This window comes from Lygodium microphyllum, chromosome 25 (genome assembly GCF_053477565.2).
Source record: "Lygodium microphyllum isolate KBCC chromosome 25, Lygodium_microphyllum_v1.1.10, whole genome shotgun sequence".
NCBI lineage: Eukaryota > Viridiplantae > Streptophyta > Polypodiopsida > Schizaeales > Lygodiaceae > Lygodium > Lygodium microphyllum.
Window position 1 is genome coordinate 112384431 of NC_141159.1, and position 20953 is coordinate 112405383.

Genomic DNA, 20953 nt, shown 5'->3' on the forward strand with positions numbered 1-20953 from the left:
TCAAAAACCAGGAACTTCAGGGTTGAGGAAAAAGGTTACTGTTTTCAAGCAACCAAATTATTTACACAACTTTGTGCAAGCAACAATCAATGCACTACCTGCTGAAAAAGTAAAAGGGTCGACAATTGTTGTCTCTGGTGACGGCCAATACTTTTCGAAAGAAGTGATTCAGATCATAATAAAGATTGCTGCAGCAAATGGTGTGAGCCAAGTGTAGGTTGGGCAAAATGGGCTGCTGTCAACACCAACTGTTTCAGCTGTCATCAGGAACAGAGCTGATTTTAATGTGAACAAGAAAAAGAAAAACTAAAAACAGAGGAGAAAACAAAAGGAAAGACTAATTTGGGGGAGAGAGGCGCCATTGGGGGGAATTTCGGCCCATGGTCACGAAAAAAAAGCAGAGAAAAATCGGAAGCATCAAGATGGTCTAAGCTATGAAAGGCAGTGGTAATCAGAGCTGCTGAGAACGGGACATATCGTGGAAGGAAGGACTTCGACAGGGACTCACTGTCTTCGAGATGTTCATCCTCCGAAGGTTTTCTATGGTGGCAATTGTTGAAGTCTGCGAGACCAGAACAGGCCGCCAGGGAACAGGGAAACCGAGATTCTCTGCAGAATCATTAGCGGGGCGTATTCTTGATTGCCAGCAAAAAGGTTTTGGTAACTTGCTCTGTTTATAGGCGTGGTAACAAGACAATCGAGTCAAAAAGAACAGTTGAAGAAGCTCCAAACACTCGATGCGAAGGATCTTACTGAATTTGCTTATTGTTGCTCTGAAGATAACTGGGGAATGTTTTCTCATATGAGGCAATGAGAGGGAGCTCTCTTTTGATGGGGACAGCCTACTTTTGGTAATTCTCTCAGACTCTCATGACTCGGCTTCAGCAAAGACAGACGCCTTCCCCAGTTATGGCAGGAACTTTCCTTCCTTCAAGGCCATCCAGGAGAAAGCAGAGCGCCTTGTAAGCCAGGGCCAGCATTGCGGCAAGTCCCCTTCCGAGATCGCAGATTACTTCTTGGAGCTTAAGCAGAGCACGGTGCTAGACTGGGAGCGTCAGTATCAATACCCCAACAGCCATCATTGGATGATCGGTTGTCTCCCTTGTCTGACCAAAGACCCTTTGAACTACTTCGTGGAGCAAACATCCTGGAACAACGATTTGGTCTTGGACCTCTTCCTCCCTGCAAAGTGGTCCTGCACACCGCCCAGACATGGCTGAGGAATTACATTGCCGGGGTCATCTTATACTTTGTGGCAGGCGGTCTCTGGTGATGGTACATCTACTATTGGAAAAAGCATGTGTATTTCCAGGCTATGCCTTTATATGTTTCCTTGCCTACAGCTTCAGAATACATGATTGAACAAGGCTGGACTAAGTGTTATCCTAATATCAACCATGTTGGATTGCTTCACTACATAGCATGGTCGATAGTTTACCTTGTGGTAGTAGAGTTTGGCATTTATTGGATGCATAGAAGTTTACATGATTGCAGACCCCTCTACAAATGACTACATGCAACACACCATATTTACAACAAAGAGAACACTCTATCGCTGTTTGCAGGGTTGGCATTTCACCCAGTGGATGGGATTCTGTAGGTCTGTCCACATGTGATAGCAATTCTATTTATACCGACCCACTTTATAACTCATGTTGCTCTCATATTTCTGGAGGCTGTCTGGACCACCAATATTCATGACTGTATCCATGGAAAAATTTGGCCAATCATGGGTGCAGGCTATCATACCATCCACCATACAACATACATGCATAATTATGGGAACTTCCTGAAGCAGCAAAAATCTCGTATGCATTTTTGGCAGCCATGCTTATGTGGATAGTTCTTTGGTCAATTTTTGTTGCTCTTGATATGAGACAAACAGTGGCTATGAGTGTCTTCAAGAGATTATGCTGGAAAACAGAGAATGACTATTCTTTTGCATAAACAATCCCAATTGAGAACCCTTGATGCTCAAAAACAGGAGTTGGATTGCTGAAAGTTTCTGCTGGTCTGATGTACCTGCTGCTGTTGAGATCTGAATTTGATAGAAAAATCTCTGAAAGCATCTGAAATCAGATGTGTGGAACAACAGAAAGTTCACTGCACTAAAGGGCATTGCTTGATTGGATTATAAGTTAATGCTCATTATTCCGTTCAAAGTAAATGACACCATACATCTGAATGTAAACAAAGTGATACTTTCACCTAGATGCAATGCTGACTAAGAGAAACTTCAGTTTAATCTGAACATGAACTTCTTGTAACTCATTTGACAAACAATATGATGATCTTGGCATCAAATATTGTGTTATTGAGATCTTCTTGTTAGTCTTAATTTCTTGCTGTACCTTGAACCCCGTGTTCTGCAGCCCTTACGTGAACTCTACGACAGCGGTCCATCTTTGTCGGTGGTAGATCGTTGCAAATTGGCCAATTGAACTTGCAAAGCTTGTCGGGCTCTTCGTTCTTCATCAAGCTGCATCATAATCAAATCCAACTTTTGTTCCATCGTTGGTTCGGGTAAATCACCTTCAGCCATTAAATCGTCCATATTTTGTTCCGTCATCCTGTAAAATCCAAAAGACCTCACACTCTCAAAATCTGATTAGCGGGATGAGCGTAGCTCAAAGTCAGGTATCCAAGGCTTATATATTTTTGTTTGGCTTTTATGATCTTTCTCTTTTGCGGTTGTGGTATTCGTTGTCTTTGTAGAAATGGCGTATAATCTTCGTATGACCTGCGTATGACCTTCTGCGTTTGCTGAAAAGTGGTTCAGCAAGTCTGCAAGTAGGAACAGGGTCTTCCAGAGAGCAATAAACGGTTTTTGTGCTTTTGCGTAGAAACAGTCTTTATAGGAGTTGTTGGAATAAGTCTTTGTTGACTTCTCTGGACTTAGGTGACTTGCAGAACTTGGAGGAGTAAGAGAACTTGGTGAACTTAATGGATTAAAAAGCTTAAGTAACTAAGCTTCAATCTGATTGTCGACGATTGGGGGGGGGGGGGGGGGGGAAATCAATGTAGAAAGCTTGCACGACATGAACAAGAGACCAATTGGGTGCAATCTCCCCCATGCCTTGTGTGAGCGCTCTACAAAGCATGTATTTCATATATTAATCATCTTCAAGCTCAAATAATAGCCCAAATTACAAAATAGCACGCTTTAGCTTTTGAGTTTGCTTTTGTGCCAAATAGAAATAAAGCTAATGGGCGGATGCCCAAGAAGTCAGGCATATCCAAATACAATGTCCAAATACAAATATTTAAATCATGTGCCCATGCGCATACAAAAATAATAAATAAATATCAAACGCCTTGATAAATAGGCGCGACAAAATATAGGCGCCATGCTTAAGTATGCGCTGTCGAAGGGTTTCGAAAGCAATGTCGCGATTTCAGAAGTCCTTGATAAATTTCAGGATAGAAGATCAAGCAAGTGAATGAAGTCCAATTTGTTATGACTGCAATTCTTTATGTGATGTTGATCAGTTGGAAAGATAAAAAATGTTCATGATCATATATAATTCTTTGTATTGAATGAACCAGTAATCCTTCAAAAACATAGAAGAGTTCTGCATGGTATATATCATGTGTTCGCTGTAAATTCACTGTCTTTTCACTCAGAATTCTATGCAGAAATTTTATTTCAAGTAACCATGAAATACTTCAGCCAGTTCTTAAGGATAAAAACTTGACACTTCTGGACTCTCTAGTTTTTATCAAGCTGACAAAGCTATTATCTGATCAGTGATTGCACTCCAACAAAGTGAACATTCTTTACATGTTGCAGTACAGGGTTTGTATAAACTAAAATTTCCTTTTAGCTTCAGGATTTCAGGATATTGTGAGCAGAATAACATTCAGCTGTCCGAATTGCATGAATACCTCTATGCTCCTTGGCAGTTTAGATAGGTTTCAATTCCACAAATCTAACAAGTGCGATTATGAGTATGGAGAAGACAATACACCAATACATTAGAGAGAGAGTAGGAATGCCTTGAAGGTATATGTTTGATAGGTGGCACAAAGCCTGTTGCGCAAAGGCCTCGTACTACTGCTGTTGGAGGTTATTAGTACATCATGTGGTGCTGTGAACATCCTCAGACCTTGCAGACATGTTCAGACAAGTGTAATGCCCATGTTGCAAGGCAAAGCCAATCATTCCGTTTGCAGTGACCACGAATATGTTTCACAGGTCTGCCACTTCATTGACATATTCTCATCATCCTGAAATATCTGCTAAATTTTCACCTAGCCCTGTGGTTTGCAATCGAGCTTGCAGAGCATTATCAATCCTCCACCATCATCTCAAAATCAGATTGCCATATTATGGGTTGTTTCTGCGGATTTGAAGATTACAGCAGATTACAAGTCTGTCGATGACATTGATTGGCTACGGATTTAAAGATTACAGCGTTTTATCAGCAGAAATGGCAACCTTCCTCCATATCTCTGATAACTGTTGTTTCAATAGAGTTCCAACATATATTCCAACTGACCATGAAATTGATTGGGCTGCCCTGAATTCTGCACATCAGGTCCCAGAATCCCTGACCGATCCTTCTTCGTCAACTTCTTCTTGGCTTTTGCGGCTCCTTCTGTCTGTTTTGTCTACGAGCTTCCTCCTTGATTATTCGTTGCTGTAGTCTTCTATAGGCTGCATCACAGGTCTCCAACTTCATAGTAGCTAACTGAACTTTTCTTTATTATCGTCTTCCCTCCTATCGACGTCTTTTGCATATCAGAATTCATCATCTGCTTCCTTAGTTATTCCGTTCTCCTTCGTTTCGCCACCTTGGTCAGCAAGTCTTTTCTTTATCGTTCTCATCAGCAGGTTTCAGTATTGCTCCTCCTTTCGTTGCGTCTGCAAGCTTCACTTTCCAAAGCTCTTAGTATGCCAAACACACCTCCTCTGGATTTTCTTCATCATTTGTCCCTTCTTTAGCTGCTGCATCAAAGCTTCCTTGTCTTCTGCATCTCCTTCTGCTATGTCGAAGTCCCTTTCGTTCACCTCCTCTAAGTTCGCCTTTCACTCTTGGCACCCTGTGTAGCCTTCTTGGAGCCTCGTTTTCCACCTCCTTCTTCAGCTTTCGTTCCATTATTCAGCTTCCCCTTTCCGTCTTTTTCATGGCAATCAGCAAGACCTCAGTTAAGCACCCTTGATAGGTTCTAATCCCCTCTTTGTTTTCTTCCGTAGCTCCTCTGTTCCATCCAGTGCTCCATCCTCCTCTGAGTTGCTCTGCCAAAACCCAGCCTGTATAGAATCTATGCAACCAGTTCATCATTGCTTACGCTTCGTAAACGACATCACGACCTTTTTACAACAACATCTGTCTGATTCTCAGAAATCTCCCTTCTCTTGTGCCCAAAAACGGTCTGAATTTGCGCTCCAGTTCGGGAAGACTCTCTCCTCTTTTTTTTTTCGTTGCTTTTCCTTCCCCCCCTCTATTCCTGCTAACCTCATGTCTGAAAATAGTGTTTTTCCCTTTAATGCTGTCTCTAATATGCCTCCACTAAATATGAAACACTAGAACTCAAGACTGCCCCAACAACTGCCTTAGAACCTTCTTGGACCCCTCAAACATCACCTGGGACCGAAAAGGTGTTCAGCACCAGTGGGAAAGCTGCATTAGTAGCAGATTTCAGCTCTTCTACTCTTTGTACATCTGATAATGCGGTCCCATTCATTTCTAATGAAAGTAATGCTTCCCACCATTGTTGCACCAATTGCCACAAAAGCCATCTTAAACAATCAACTTTCTTTCTGTGAGAAGATCCTTACATAAACCGAAGCCTTTCCAAATTCCTTGCTGTTGACGATATTAATTACACGCTTATTGTCTGTGAAAACATTGCAGTATTTGGTATTCACAGCAATAGGATTGACCGTGTACAGATGACCAGGCACCATGATATTCTTTCCAATGACTCCACTGATTGGCATGTGAAACCGATGGTAATCTTGTGTGACCATCTGCATGTAATGCTCGGAAAATTCCCCAAGAAACTTTTCTTGGTTTCCCATCCATGCTCATAACATCTTCCTTCTCAATGAGGGCACCACATGCTTGAAATGTGATCTTAAATGTCTACTGATTTGAGAAAATGCCCTCCTCTTGCATCTATTTGTATAGTTGTAATGTCTTCTCTCCTTGACCCTGCTCAACATAGACTGAAAGCAAGCCTTCATGCTCACCACTATACTCATACGCAGAAAATAAATGTAAACACAACAATTAAGTATGTACAAAGTATCAAATCACACACACAACTTTTGGGTGGTTTTCACACCTCGAATGCGCAGCAATACGAGATCGCCCATCAAAATATTGATGATAACTTGAATACACGTTATCCTCCCATGCTTTCCACTGCCACCGCTGCTATCTCTACGCATCAACTGAAGCATTCACAATCGTTAATAAAATAATACAATTAAATCGACAAAAGTGAATACCTAGCAGTCTTCAGCTACATAAATAAATAAATTGGTTAGAAATCAATCCTAACCTTAATTTATCACGAGTGCGCACTCTAAACTCATAAACGCTTATTAATTTAAATATGTATTTTGTGGAATTACCCACTATGGAATCACCCATGTACACACTAAATTAACAAAACACCCGAAAAGGATAGGCGTCCCCATCGACTTCTCGCACAAAGAATCCACTTTGTGTATGAGCCCTGGTAATAAAAGTTTACGGAATCCACTGTGAAACCTCACGGAATCTACCGTGGCACGGAATCCACCGTCTAATATGTCTCCTGGCATCAGCAAAGCCCTTAGGCTGCCCCATGTATATCTCATCATGCAAGTCCCCATGTAAGAAATCCGTCTTAACATCCAATTGATACAAGTCCAAGTCAAGCTATGCAGCCAAAGCCAAGACTAAGTATAGGGTGGTCATCTTAACCACAGGAGAGAAGACCTCATCAAAGTCAATACCATGCTCTTGCTTAAAGCCCTAACCTTTGCTACCAATCTGGCCTTATATGCCAGCTTCGGGTGTCCAGGATACGTTTCAACTTGTACACCCACTTGCAAGACAAAACCCTCTTGCCACTGGGCAAGGAAACCAAATCCCATGTATGATTCTTATGCAACGAGTCAATCTTAGATTTCATAGCCCTCTCCTAGGAGTGAATGGCACCCCTATGCATAGCCTCATCATAGGTGAGAGGCTCTCCTATATCTATAACCAAGACATAATTTATGGAGGGCTCATAACGGTCAAGAGGTCATCTATCTCTAGTAGAACACCTCAATACAAGCTGTGGTACATGTCCAACATCTTGTCTAGCATCCTATCTAAGATCATGGCCATGAGGATTGGCAGGTGTAATGCTGACTATCTAGCTAGTTGTGCGGGAGCAGGGGGCTCCTTCTGAAACATAACCTTGTGTATCTCAACAACTTTTCTTAGGCTGCATATGCATTTTGTCCTCATGGAATACAACATCATGGTTGCGGATCAATTTTTGTGCCTACAGATCCCAAAGACAATATCCCATCTCACCTACATCTCCATAGCCAAGGTAAATGTGTTTCACACTTTTAGGATCTAGCTTATTGCATTTGTCCTTGGGCACATGGCAAAAGGCCTCACATCCAAAGACACGGAAATGAGTATATGAGGGAGGCTTTCCTGTCCATACCTCCTTTGCAACCTGGAAGTCAATACCACTGCAAGGTGACGTTTTAATGAGATGCATAGTAGTAGAGAGTACCTTAGCCTAAAAATGCTATGGTAAGCCTGCTTGGCTAAGCATACTATAGACCCTCTCCTAGATAGTTCTATTCATACGCTTAGTCATACAATTCTCAAGAGGGGTGTAAGGGGTGATCAATTGACACTTAATACCTCACTCTTCACAAAACTGCTCAAAGGCACATGAGTTGTACTCACCCCCGTTATCGATCCTTAGGCATTTTAGTCGATGCTTAGATTGATTCTCGATGAGAGCAAGACAATGCTAAAAGACCGCCATGACATAAGATTTCTGCTTTATGGGATAAGCCCAAACCTTATGTGAATAATCATCAATAAATGTGACAAAGTACTTTGCACCCCCTAATGACTGACAGGGCATGGATCCACATACATCTAAATGCACAAGAGCCAAAGGCTCACCCATGTGTAGAATATCAGTCTTTTTATGCGAATTCCCAGTCTGCGTGCCATGTAAACAATGATCACATGACTCAAAATGTGAGTTGTCAAAAGGTGGAAGGTATTGCAAAGCATTAAGCATTTTCATTCCCTTAAGCAACATATGCCCAAGGCGACCATGCGAGAGAGATACATGTGTAATAGAACCCACTGACAAAACATAGTCAATAGTACCAGATACAACCAAGGGGTAGAGGGTGCTAGACTTGGCACCTCTTACAAGAACAAGCTTGCCATGAGTTATCTTCCATGCAGAATCACCAAAGCATATATGATAACCTACATCATCAAGCTGCCTAGTAGACATAAGGCTTTTAGTTAGTGTGGGTACATGATGTACATTATGTAGAATAAAAGGGCTACTAGAGGGGGAAACTATAGGGTGACATCACCAATGCCAACAATAGCAAGAGATCGATCATCACCTAAGAGCACAGTACCAGATACAACGTGATAGGTATGACACCACTCACAGTATGTGGTCACATGAAAAGATGCACTTGAATCCAAGAGCCAACACTGTGTATGCATAGACTAAGCCTTGGTTAGCTAAGAAGCATCACATGAAGAGGCTACTAAAATGTAGTCACCATCGAACTCCTGAAGTTGCTGCATGACATTTATCTCCTCAATCTTTACACTAGAATTTGCAGATATAAGGTGGTGATCATTGGATTTCTCCTGCATTTTTTCTTTCCGCTTTTCTTTGCACTTGTCATCGCGCATCTTATGGCATTGCGGCTGTATGTGTCCTACTTTCCCACAATAATGGTATGTAAGATTAGACTTATGGCCAAGGGACTTGCTGCGTCCATATGACTTAGACTGGGACTTCTGAGAGTCCTTCCCACGACGATTGTTATCTTTCTTGCCACTTCTGTCACGTCCAACAAATAAAGTATGTGAACTGTAGGAAGAATCATTGTTTTTCCCATTAATTTCTTCAATCAAAAGAGCATTGTCTACATCTTTCAATTTCAGCCCATCAAGTTTGTTGGTACAAATCACAGTGCAAAATACATCCCAAGACTCAGGTAAAGTACCAAGAAGAAACAAAGGATGCAGACTATCTTGAAACTCAATACCTTGTTGAAGCAAATTCTTCAAGATAGAATGAAATTGGCTAAAGTGAGCAGACAGTGGGGTCCCCTCCTTCATGCAGAGATCCATCAACTGTTTTAGCCAATACAATTGCAAAGGGCTCTGCTTTGCATAAAGTTCGTGAATCTTTTCCCATAGATTCCATGCAATCTGATCTTCATCTTCAACAACATTATTATGGACCTCTTAAGAGATAGTAGACATTACTCTAGGCATGGGTCCTTCACCTACATGGATTCTTTTATAGAGACTACACACATGCATTACATAGTCTCATATCTCTCCATTGTTTTTCTAGCTCATGTTCATGAGCTTGATGATCAAGTTATTTACATTTTTCACTACCAAAAATGCTTGATGAATAAGTTCTTGAGAAAATTGAAGTCACTCTTCTTAGTGTCATCTAGGCTAGTGAATCATGTTTGGTCCTTCTCTTCTAGACAACGTCTAAAGGCTTGAGCCTGCCACTAGTATCCATATTAAGACTATTTGCCTTGTAGCCATGCTTGAACTATTCAAGAAAGCCGCATGGGTCATTGCCTACCCTATATTTGTTGACTTTATGACAATCGATATTTTGTTTTGGCTTTTGGCCCCAATAATGAAGTTGATGCGATTTAGTAAAGAAGTGGGGGTTACTATTGGTCTCTTTTAGTGTGACATAATACTCTTAGCATTTGGCTCAGAAGCTTGTGAAGTGGCATCACTTATATTGCTAAGTGTTTGTGGCCTTAGTAGCCTTTGTTTTTATCCCGTTTTCACAAACTTTATCATGGGTAGTGGTTTTATGCTATTTCACCTTATTAATGCCTCAAGTCTCTTGATTATGCCAAAGTTAGTTCTTTGTTGACCCCCTTTCTTGTTTTGTTCTCTCAATGGTTTCAACCACTTGTTTCATTTGAATGAGTTTTGTATTGATGATAAGTCATTTCCAACTAGTTGACATGGAACTCTTTCTTGCAAGGTTATAAGGTTCACAATTGTGGAGGTCATGCAATATGATGTAGGACCATGTAGGTCTAGTAATGGCTTCACCTTGGAAGAGGGAATCCTAGTGCCTGCTCGTCTTCAAGTGTTGAAGTTTCTTTGTGTGTTATTGTATTTGTTGATGGTTTGTCCCCTGTCTCGAGTTCTTACTTCCCTCCTAGATTGCAAAAACCCATCGCAAGGATTAAATTGATGTGCAAAGTTATCTTGGTCCTTGTTGTGACTATCTCTCATCATGCAATCGGAGGGTTGGAGTCCCTAAGCCCTAGAAGATGACATGTAGCTTTTATTTGAATTGTATGGGTTTTAGTTTTACTTCATTTTTTTCTTACGCATGTGTTCCCTTCTCAACCAGTCTAAGCTCAACAAGCTCTAAGATTTCTCGACACTCCTTGAGACAAGAGAATGCAATGGTGCTCTAGGGGTTAAGCACTAACTTTATCGATGATCTTGTAATAAAGTTCTAGCTCTCAAGTGATGCAACACTAGAGATGTTGGTAGATCCATCTGGGCTCTCGACCAAGGTTATGAGATCCATCTCGTGAAGGTAGGTCTCTATACCTGAAAGGTGTGGCCTAGGATAATTGAGAAATTTCCATCTAGGTGAGTACACTTGATGAGTAGAGCAATGACTCAAGAGATGTGTTAGTACCCCAGAGTTTCGAGCCACAATACCTAGCCTAAGGGTCAATGCTAGCTTGGCATTTATTTGTGTCAAGTATTGTCATGTCCACACTTGGTAGAGCTTGTGTAGACTAGGGTTGCTGGGAGCGAGGTTTGTCTTAAGCACACTTACAGTTCTCAATCATCCAACAAGGCGGTCTTTACCCGCATGCGGTAAAGAATTTTAGATGTGCTTCCCAACAATTGAGTTGCTTCCCAACAAGGCCGGGTTTGAGTTACATGTGTCTAAAGGACACCTGGAGCGTATGAGGGCTTGTGTGGATATGATGCGTGATAGGGCTCGGGTGACGATGCGCCATATGTCTCGAGGAGACCATGTCAGCTACGGCTTGAGGAGACGATGCGTTGTATGCTTCGAGGGACGTCAAGGTGATGGCAACGGAAGGCCGGTTGTGTGCGTTTGTCCCAGAGAACACAATGTCCCGTGGTGCCAGCTGGTGACATAGCTTCGTGTGTTGGGTGACAGCGTCGCCAAGCTTATTGATATGGACGATTGCTCGAGGTGACAAATCTCAAGGAGATGTCGACTGTGTGTCTGTCGAGGTGATGTACTCGCTCGAGATGATCAACAACAATGCATGCTTGAGGTTACAAGAGGTGATCAGCAATGCATGCGTGAAGTGAGATGTGAGGTTACAGTACTCGAGGCACGATCTTCGAGTCGGTGGTTGTGCTAGCTACCAGCTGTGACATTCAAGGGGAGGACTTGAGATGACGGCGGTTGTAGATCGAGACAATGGTGTCTCTAAGTTAGCCCGTACTCATGGAACCTCAATGCTCGAGTTTACGTGGGTTGCAAGAAGATGAGTCGAGATTGCTCATCACAAGACCTCATTGATTTCATGTCTGGAGTGGTTCGCGGGGCTCTATCTTGAGGTCGCGGATTGGATGATGGTACAAGTAGATTGTGGGTAAGGATTCGACACTTCATCTTGAGTGCTCAAGTCTAATACTTTTCTTTTTCTCATGCATGTTTTGTGCTTGGCATGAAAGCATAAAGCTTCTAGTTCTTAAGGGAAAGAAGCACTCGATTTTGAAGGGGTGTTCCAACTATATCGAACAGTGCCTCAATTGGAGTCTTCCTGCAACCATGTCTTGGGTTGGCGGGTCGGACATCCTTCACGAGTCCGAGCCCTAAGTCATCTACAAAGCATGATGCCTTGAGTAAGTGGTGGCTTGTGCATCGAGTTGAGGCAGTGAGTACGGCGCTTATAGTGCTAAGGTTGAGCACGACATTCTTGGTCTTGAGTACCCATGGCAAGCGTGAGGTGGTGTTCTGAATGGATAGAAGATGTGCAAGATCATGTCTTAAGCGCAAGACAAAGAGGGGACAGGGAGGCTATGTGAATATGTCTCGAGGATGAAAGTCCAAGAGACATATCCTCGAAGGCCCAAAGTGTAATGATCTGAAGCAGTCTATGTCTAAGTCTCAGGCTAGAGGCAAGGTAGCACACTCAATGCGGTTAAGACAAAGTGGATAGTGTATTCATTTCAATGTATTCAAGACAATTATGATGGGATGAGTCGAGGGGCTGTATATGAGTCTCAGGTCATGCTTTCGAGTAATGCTTGTCGGCAAACTCAAGATGTCGATATCTCTAGTGCTTGAGAGAATAGAGATGGCAAGGGAAAACTTGTGAAGATGGAAAACTCGACCTAGTTTGAGATGATAAGGTTGGTGCTTGTTGATCCAAAGGCACCATTGAAGGAAGATGTAGCTCAAACCAAGAGCCAAGAGTATAGCTCAATATGCTTGTGGGGTTGCCTTGCCACTTACAATTAGAACAACTCAAGATGATCCTTTGTCTCAAGTGAGGTAGCTTGGATTCTAGAGGGAGGGCTCTATGAGCACTCACACACACAAAAGTGATGGAGACTTGAGAACATAGAGAGATAGGGCTGAAATCTTCTTCTTCTTCTTCTTCTACACAAAAAGAATTAAGTTTACAACATGATAAAAGACTAATATGAAAGTAGTACAACAGATATACAAGTGCTCACTAAATGTGAACCCACTAAGGAAAGAAGAGGTGGCACAATGAATATGCCATAATCAAGGATGGTGGACTATATGGGTGTCGTCCAACTGTAGAACCATTGGCGTATCTTCATGTTAGTCACCTTTGAGCTAGCTCATGTGGAGCTCGACATCTTAATACTTCCCTTTGAGCTTAGCATGAGCTCGTGAACTCCAAGTATAGTCATGAAATGTTGAAGCTTCTCAACTCCCAAGGCCTTGGTGAAAATGTCAGTAGCCTGATTATCTGTGCTAATGTAAACCGAGTCAATATCACCTGTCAAAACCAGCTCTCGAATGAAATGATAATGGATATCTATGTGTTTGATCTATATATGATACACTGGGTTCCTAGTTAATTGAATGCTACTAAAGTTATCATAGTCGATAAAAACTGAATTTTAGAGCCGAATTTAAAGCACAAAATTGGTCCGAGATAATAAAAGAGGCATTTTTGGCGAAAAATGAAACAATCATGGATCAAGAAATTGAAGTTTTTTTCGATGCATTTCGACACCGGGAATCCAACACAAGTCTCCATTCATCAATTGGAGTTCGTTTGATCCTCCGTTTAATGGATCAAAATATGATACGTGCATATGCGGATTATAGTACAAGCATCTTTTATTGAGATTTTATGATGAATTTTTCGTTCTTATGATGGAAAATGGTTGAATATATACGAAATGATGAAATAATTAGTAATTTTCAGCAATTCACATAAGGAGGATCAAAACCATAAAATCCATAATGTGAAATTTAATAGGAAAATGATAATATCATGGATTTTTATGGTTCAAATGGTATTCCTATGGAGTTATATTGGATATACCCATCATTTGAAAACTGATAACTCGCATCAGCCCATTGACTTCAACAGCCTTTCCATCATGCTCCACAACTCCAATGACTTCAGCTTCACAGTCTCTTTCTCTTGACAATTTCTTCTTCTTCTTCTTCTGAGCTTCAGATTTCTCTCTTCTTCAACTTGCAAGATTCTTCTTCTCCCTCCCTCCTCTCTCTCTCTCTCTCTCTCTCTCTCTCTCTCTCTCTCTCTCTCTCTCACGTTGATTGTCTTGTGTCGAACACTTCTCTTTTTTCAAAAAAATTCCTCACGTTTTTGCTTTTCCCCTTAAATTTTCAAGTTGCCCCTTTCTTCCCCTTAGTTGCTAGATGGCAAACATGTCCCTTGCCACGTAAAATTCCACTTGGCGACACAAAATTGAAAACGAGAACACATTTTCTTCTCTTCTTGCATAAAGTGCATATCTCAAAACTGAAATATCACAACCACATGTTGAACATGCATGATACCACTTGGGCTTTCCATTTATCAACCCGACTCCCGCTACGGGTAAGTGTTAGAAAGACAAAACAATGATATTAGCATGTGTTACCCCACTTGACTTCATGCAACACCATGTCCTCAATCGTTCATTTTCACTCACCAATGTGTATTGCACATACCAAGAATATGAGAGGCTTATCCCAAATCTTTCATCTCAAAGCTCTTCTTGAGTTGAGCCTTAAGAGCATCTAGCTCATCATAAGATTTTCCTGCCAAAAGCATGTCATCCACAAAGAGTACCAAAATCAATAAAGATCCATCATGGGCTTTCTTCGTGTATAAGAACGAATCCATAGCACTACGGTTGTAGCCTTGTGATTGCATAAATGCATCGAACTTATGATACCATTCCCTAGGTGCTTGCTTTAAGCCATAAAGACTTTTTCTCAATCTGCATACTAGGTGTTCCTTGCCAAGCTGCTCTACAAAGCCCTTAGGTTGCTCCATGTAAATCTTGTAATGCAAGTCCCCATGTAAAAATGCCATCTTGACATCCATCTGATACAAGTCCAAGTCAAGCTGTGCAACCAAATCCAAAACCAAGTGAAGGGTGGTCATCTTAACCACATGAGAGAAGACCCCATCAAAGTCAACATCATGTTTTTGCTTAACAACCTTTGCTACCAATCAGACCTTGTATGCTGGCTTGGGGTATCTAGGGATACTTTTCAACTTGTACACCCACTTACATGGTAGAGACTTCTTGTCACTAGGCAAGGAAACCAAATCCCAAGTATGATTCTTATGTAATGAGTCTATCTCAGAGTGCATAGCCCCCTCCCAAGAGTGGCTATCACCCTTGTGCATAGCCTCATCATAGGTGAGAGGCTCTCCTGCATCTGTAACCAAGACATAGTGCATAGAGGACTCAAAGTGGTTAGAAGGGCGTCTATCTCTAGTAGAATGCCTCACTGCAGGCTGTGTTGCCTATTCAACATCATGTATAACATCTTGACCATGAGTACAAACTACTGCTGTAGGTTGTCCAACTAGCTGTACGAGAGTAGGCAGCTCCTCCTAAAAGATAACCATGCGTATCTTCACTACCTTCTCAGGCTGCCTATGCATTTTGTCCTCATGGAACACAACATCATGGCTGCATATGACTTTCCACGCTTGCCGATCCTAGAGACGATATCCCATCTCACTTGCATCTCCATAGCCAAGGAATATGTATTTCACACTTTTAGGATCGAGCTTATTATGCTTGTCCTTGGGCACATGGCAAAATGCCTCACATCCAAAGGTGCACAAATGAGTATAAGAGGGAGGTTTTCCTTTCCATACCTCCTCTGCAACTTGGAAGTCAACGCCACTGCAAGGCAATCTATTAATGATATGCATTGCAGTTGTAATTCACTAAGCCCAAAAATGCTGTGGTAAGCCTGCATGGCTAAGCATACTGTGTACCCTCTCTTGGATAGTCCTATTCATGTGCTTAGACATACCATTCTGGGGAGGGGTGTAAGGGGCAGTCACACTGACACTTAATACCCCACTCATCATAAAATTGCTCAAAGGCACGTGAGACATACTCACCCCCATTATCTATCCTTAGGCATTTTAGCCTATGCCCAGACGGCTAAAGCAAGCCAAAACTAAAATACTGCTAAGACATCAGGCTTCTGATTTATGGGATAAGCCCATCATCAATAAATGTAATGAAGTACTTCGCACCCCCTAGCGACTGACAGGGCATGGGTCCACAAACATCAGAATTCACAAGAGCCAATGGCTCACCCATGCACGTCATACCAGACTTCTTATGCAAGTTCCTAGTCTGCATGTCATATAAAAAATGATCACATGATGCAAAGTTAGAAGAGTCAAAAGGCGGGACATATTGCAAAGCATGAAGCATTTTCATTCCTTTGAGAGACATATGCCTCAAACGAGCATGCCAAAGAGATACATTTGGGATAAAACCCACTAACAAAACATGATCAAGAGTAGAACCAGATACAACTAAGGGGTAGAGGCTACTAGACTTGGCACCTCTTACAAGTACAAGCCTGCCACGAGTAATTTTCCATGCAAAGTCTCCAAAAGACACATGATATCCTGCATCATCAAGCTGTCCAGCTGACATAAGACTATGGGTCAATGTAGGCACATGGAGTACATCATGCATAAGAAAAGTATTGCCAGAGGAAAAGTGCAGCATAACATCACCTATGCCCACAATATCAAGAGACTGACTTGTCATCACCAAGATTCACAAAACTAGAAATAGTGCGGTATGTATGAAACCACTCTCTATAGGGTGTCACATGAAAGGACACACCCGAATCCAAAAGCCAACACTGGGCATACATAGAGTGAGTGTCAGTCATCTGTGAGGCATCACATGAAGAAGATGTAAGAATATAATCTCCATTAGAGTCCTCGGGCTACATAACATTAATTTCCTCAATCTTAACATTGGACTTTGTAGGTACAATACTGTGATTAGAGGACTTCTCCTGCACTTTCTCTTACCACTTTTTTTTTGCACCTTTCATTGAATAGTTCATGGAGCTATCGGAGTTCTCGGGAGAGGAGGTAACTCGATCGGGCATGGAGGTAAGCTCACTACACCCGTAGAGATGGATGGCGCATTGGCTATGTGAGAGGTAGCCATTAGTGCTCGGCTTGGAACACTTGAAGCAATAAGCGATCTGTGGGTCTCGGCGGTTGATCACCACTACAAGTTGGATGTTAAAGACAATTTTTCTATGATTGTACACATCAATAAGTTCAAGAGCCTTAAAACTCAGTTAGCAACTCTTAAAAAGAACATTGATGAGGATGAGGCAATAGCAGTGCTACTTGCCGGCGTTAATCATGAACCATATGAAAACCTTGTTTCAACACTAAGTAATGTTCCCAGTCTCTCACTCAAAGACATTGAGGAGAGACTAGTTCTATTGTTCAAGAGCAGACTCCTGAATCTCAAGAAACTGCTCTTGCAATTCAGGTCTCTGTAGACCTGAATTCCCTACATCATCGAGTTGATCAACTTCACATTTTTCATCAAGTTTTTGCACCTTTCTCATCGTTGCCTTTTTCCTTATCTTCTCTTGTTCTTGCCAATCAAGCTTCATACCACTTTGACTTCTGGTTACTGCTAAAACCATTGGTTCCTTTTAACATTCCTCTATTTCAATGCTATTAGAACAATCACAATGAACATGCATACTTATAGCATTAGTGTTACCTAACACCTCCTTTGCCTCTTCTTAAACCTTCTCTTGCCTGAATTGTCTTATAGCTAGCAGTTCCTTTACCATCAAGAGATTGCCTTTTCTCATCTTGATCGGGTAACTCTATAAGGACTTCTGCAACTGAGGCAGGTGGATGCTACTAATGAGATGCTCCTGTAGGTCTTCCGTCATTTTGGGACCTTGCTATTGGCATTCCTCTCTCAGTCCTATGCCTTGCCCAAAGTTCACAGTTGGGTCCAACAAAGTGGCATTGACCTCCACAATAGTGGCATGCTCTCGTTTGGGTAGTTTGCTGTTGTGCCTGAAATTTTCCCCAAGACTGTCTAGCCTACATTCTTCTAGGTCCCCTGAAGGGTCTTTGTGACATGGTGTCAGGAATAATCTGATTTACTGCAGCTGGTTGAATAGGTCTTGGCCTAGCCTGCATTACTGGCATTTGTTGTGCCATCCTGATAGTAGGATTATACTAGCAAGTCCTAGTCTCATGGCCCTTTCTCTGGCATATCTCACAATGCTTTTCCTTCTTCTTAGTTTCAAAAATACCCAAATCTTTTAGCTTCTATTTTATCATTTTATCTAACTTTCTGTCCTCTGACTTCCTCTTATCTTTGTCCTTTGCTTTCTTCTTTTTAGTCTTGGCTGATCCTGATTTCTTCTTTTTCTTCTTATGCCTCCTCCTGCTAGAGTTATCCTCATCAAAGTCACTTGAATCATCATTTGAATTGAAGCTGTAATCACTATCCTCATCATCACTGTCTATGTCTACATCTGACCCTGAATCGCATCATAGTTAGAGTCCGAAGAGTCCTTATCTTTACTGTTCTTAGATCTGGAGGTACCAAGTCTTTTTTCCACTCTCATAGCTGCCCTTATCAATGTTTCCAATGTATCATTCTGACCCATCTCTACATTGGCAATATGATTCCTAATCTTACCTCTCAGGCCCTTCATAAAATAGGTAATTTGCATTTCCACTGAAGGTGTATCATCAGCATCCAGCCTATTCAACAGGTTCTTGAATTTTTGGGCATAGTCCTCCACCAACATAGCCTTTTGTTTGATCTTCTTCATCTTCCATAGAATATCTCTCATAGTTTTGTCCTTACGGAACCTGCCTAAAAATGCTATTTTTAAAGCATCATATGAATTGAAGGCTACCATACCATAACTGGAAACCACTCCATAACTTTCCCCTGAAAGGTGGCAGCAAACTATTGATTTTTGACCTAGTCCCCATAAATTTGGTTGAAGCCACTAGCTATCCATCTTGTCTCAAATTGGGCCACATGACAAATCAGGGTTTTCTTTTTCTTTCCTAAAAACTTAGAGGCTCTAACTTTTGGGTTAACAATTTGATTTGAATTCATTATGTTCGGCTTATAAGGCATTCGCAATGGCAGTAGAGGATTAAATTTTAAAGACTTCTTAGATTGATGAGATGTACCTCTTAGTAAAAATGATCTCCCAAGCACTATATGTTGCAGTCTTTCAAGTGCCTACTTAGGAGGAGTTTCTTGATCTTTAAATGGTAATGATAGTTCCTCATCTTCCAAAATATTAGATGAAACTTTAGGAGTCAGAGGGGTTGAAAAATATTCTTTAGAACTAATAGGAGAATTATAAATGGTTGTTGTACCCCAAGAGGGACCCACATCCTGATCACCTTGACTATCAAGTACAGCCTATTCTTCATCAAGTCTGCCTAATGCTGCAACACCCTCTGCATCATCAAGAAAAACTTCATGTTGTTGCGCCTTATCAATGCCTCCTTGGTGCACAGATCGGATACTGTATGCTCGCGTAGTGAGCGCCAGAAGGTCCCCAAGAACAAAAGAACTCTACCTTTTTGCACAAAACTCAAGGTAGAAAGCATGCACGACATGAACAAGAGACCAATTGGGTGCAATCCCCCCCATGCCTTGTGTGAGTGCTCCACAAAGCATGTATTTTATGTATTAATCATCTTCAAGCTCAAATAATAGCCCAAATTACAAAATAGCACGCTTTTGGCTTTTGAGTTTGCTTTAGTGCCAAATAGAAATAAAGCTAATGGGCGGGCGCCCAAGAAGTCAGGCATATCCAATAGAATCTCCAAATACAAATATCATAATCGTGTGCCCATGCGCATACAAAATAATAAATAAATATCCAACGCCTTAATAAATAGGCGCGACAAAATATAGGCGCCATGCCTAAGGTATGCGCCCATCAAAATATAAGTGATAACTCGAATACACGCTATCCTCCAATGCTTTCCACCGCCACTGCTGCTATCTCTACACATCAACTGAAGCATTCACAATCGTTAGTAAAATAATACAATTAAACCGACAAAAGTGAATACCTAGCAGTCTTCAACTACATAAATAAATCAACTGGTTAGAAATCAATCCTAACCTTAATTTATCACGAGTGCGCACTCTAAACTCATAAACGTTTATTAATTTAATATGTATTTTGTGGAATCACCCATGTACACACTAAATTAACGAAACGCCCGAAAAGGATAGGCATCCCCATCGACTTCTCGCACAAAGAATCCACTTTGTGTATGAGCCCCGGTCAACAAAGTTTACGGAATCCACCGTAAAACCTCACGGAATCCACTGTGAAAAATGCCTCCTGGCATCACTCCCTTAATTCCCATGATCTACTCCTGGTAAGGATTGGGTTTGAATGATAAGGGTAATTTCCTGACATAAATGTTGCCCATATAAGGCACTTGGTACATTATCAATGCCATCAGCATTCCTATCGCGTAAATCTCTTAGGAATTGGTTCCAAATCTGCTCCTAAATCAAGAAATTATTTTTCTGAAACTGGTAGGGATCGCTAAAGTGTTCTGCTCTCTTAGAATATCATAACAATTCAGACACAGTGTTCTACCTGAAACAACATCACAATACAGTAGAGTACTTCCTGAATGGATTTAGGGCCATTAGCACTTCATAATGTTCAAAAAATACATTTGAAAACAAAGCACACATCGTACTTAGCAACATAGAGTTGTTGATCATCAAATACTACATTGTTTCCCATCTCCATAGCCATCATTGATTGAACAACTTGAAGGAGAATAACATTAACACTCAAGAGACAATCAAAAGATAATGGGATCAAGAATTAGCTGCCAGTTCTGGGCGTTGCACTCAGTCATATTCCATTTTTGATAAAAAAGAAACTGCTCGAATACAACTACTTGACGTTTTTTACATATGCCCTGAATTTCAGGAGAAACATCATATGAAGTATAAGGACTGCTTTTACATATGTTGATCCCAAAGACTACATGCATGCTAATACTAAGGTGTAAAATAGTACTAAATATACAGTGAAGTTCAAGTCCTAACAACACCTATTGTGAATCTTAGACCCTTGATTAAATTGAAGAAGTGCGCCTAGAGTTTGGTTGGTTGGCAATTCCATCTTTTGATGCCAA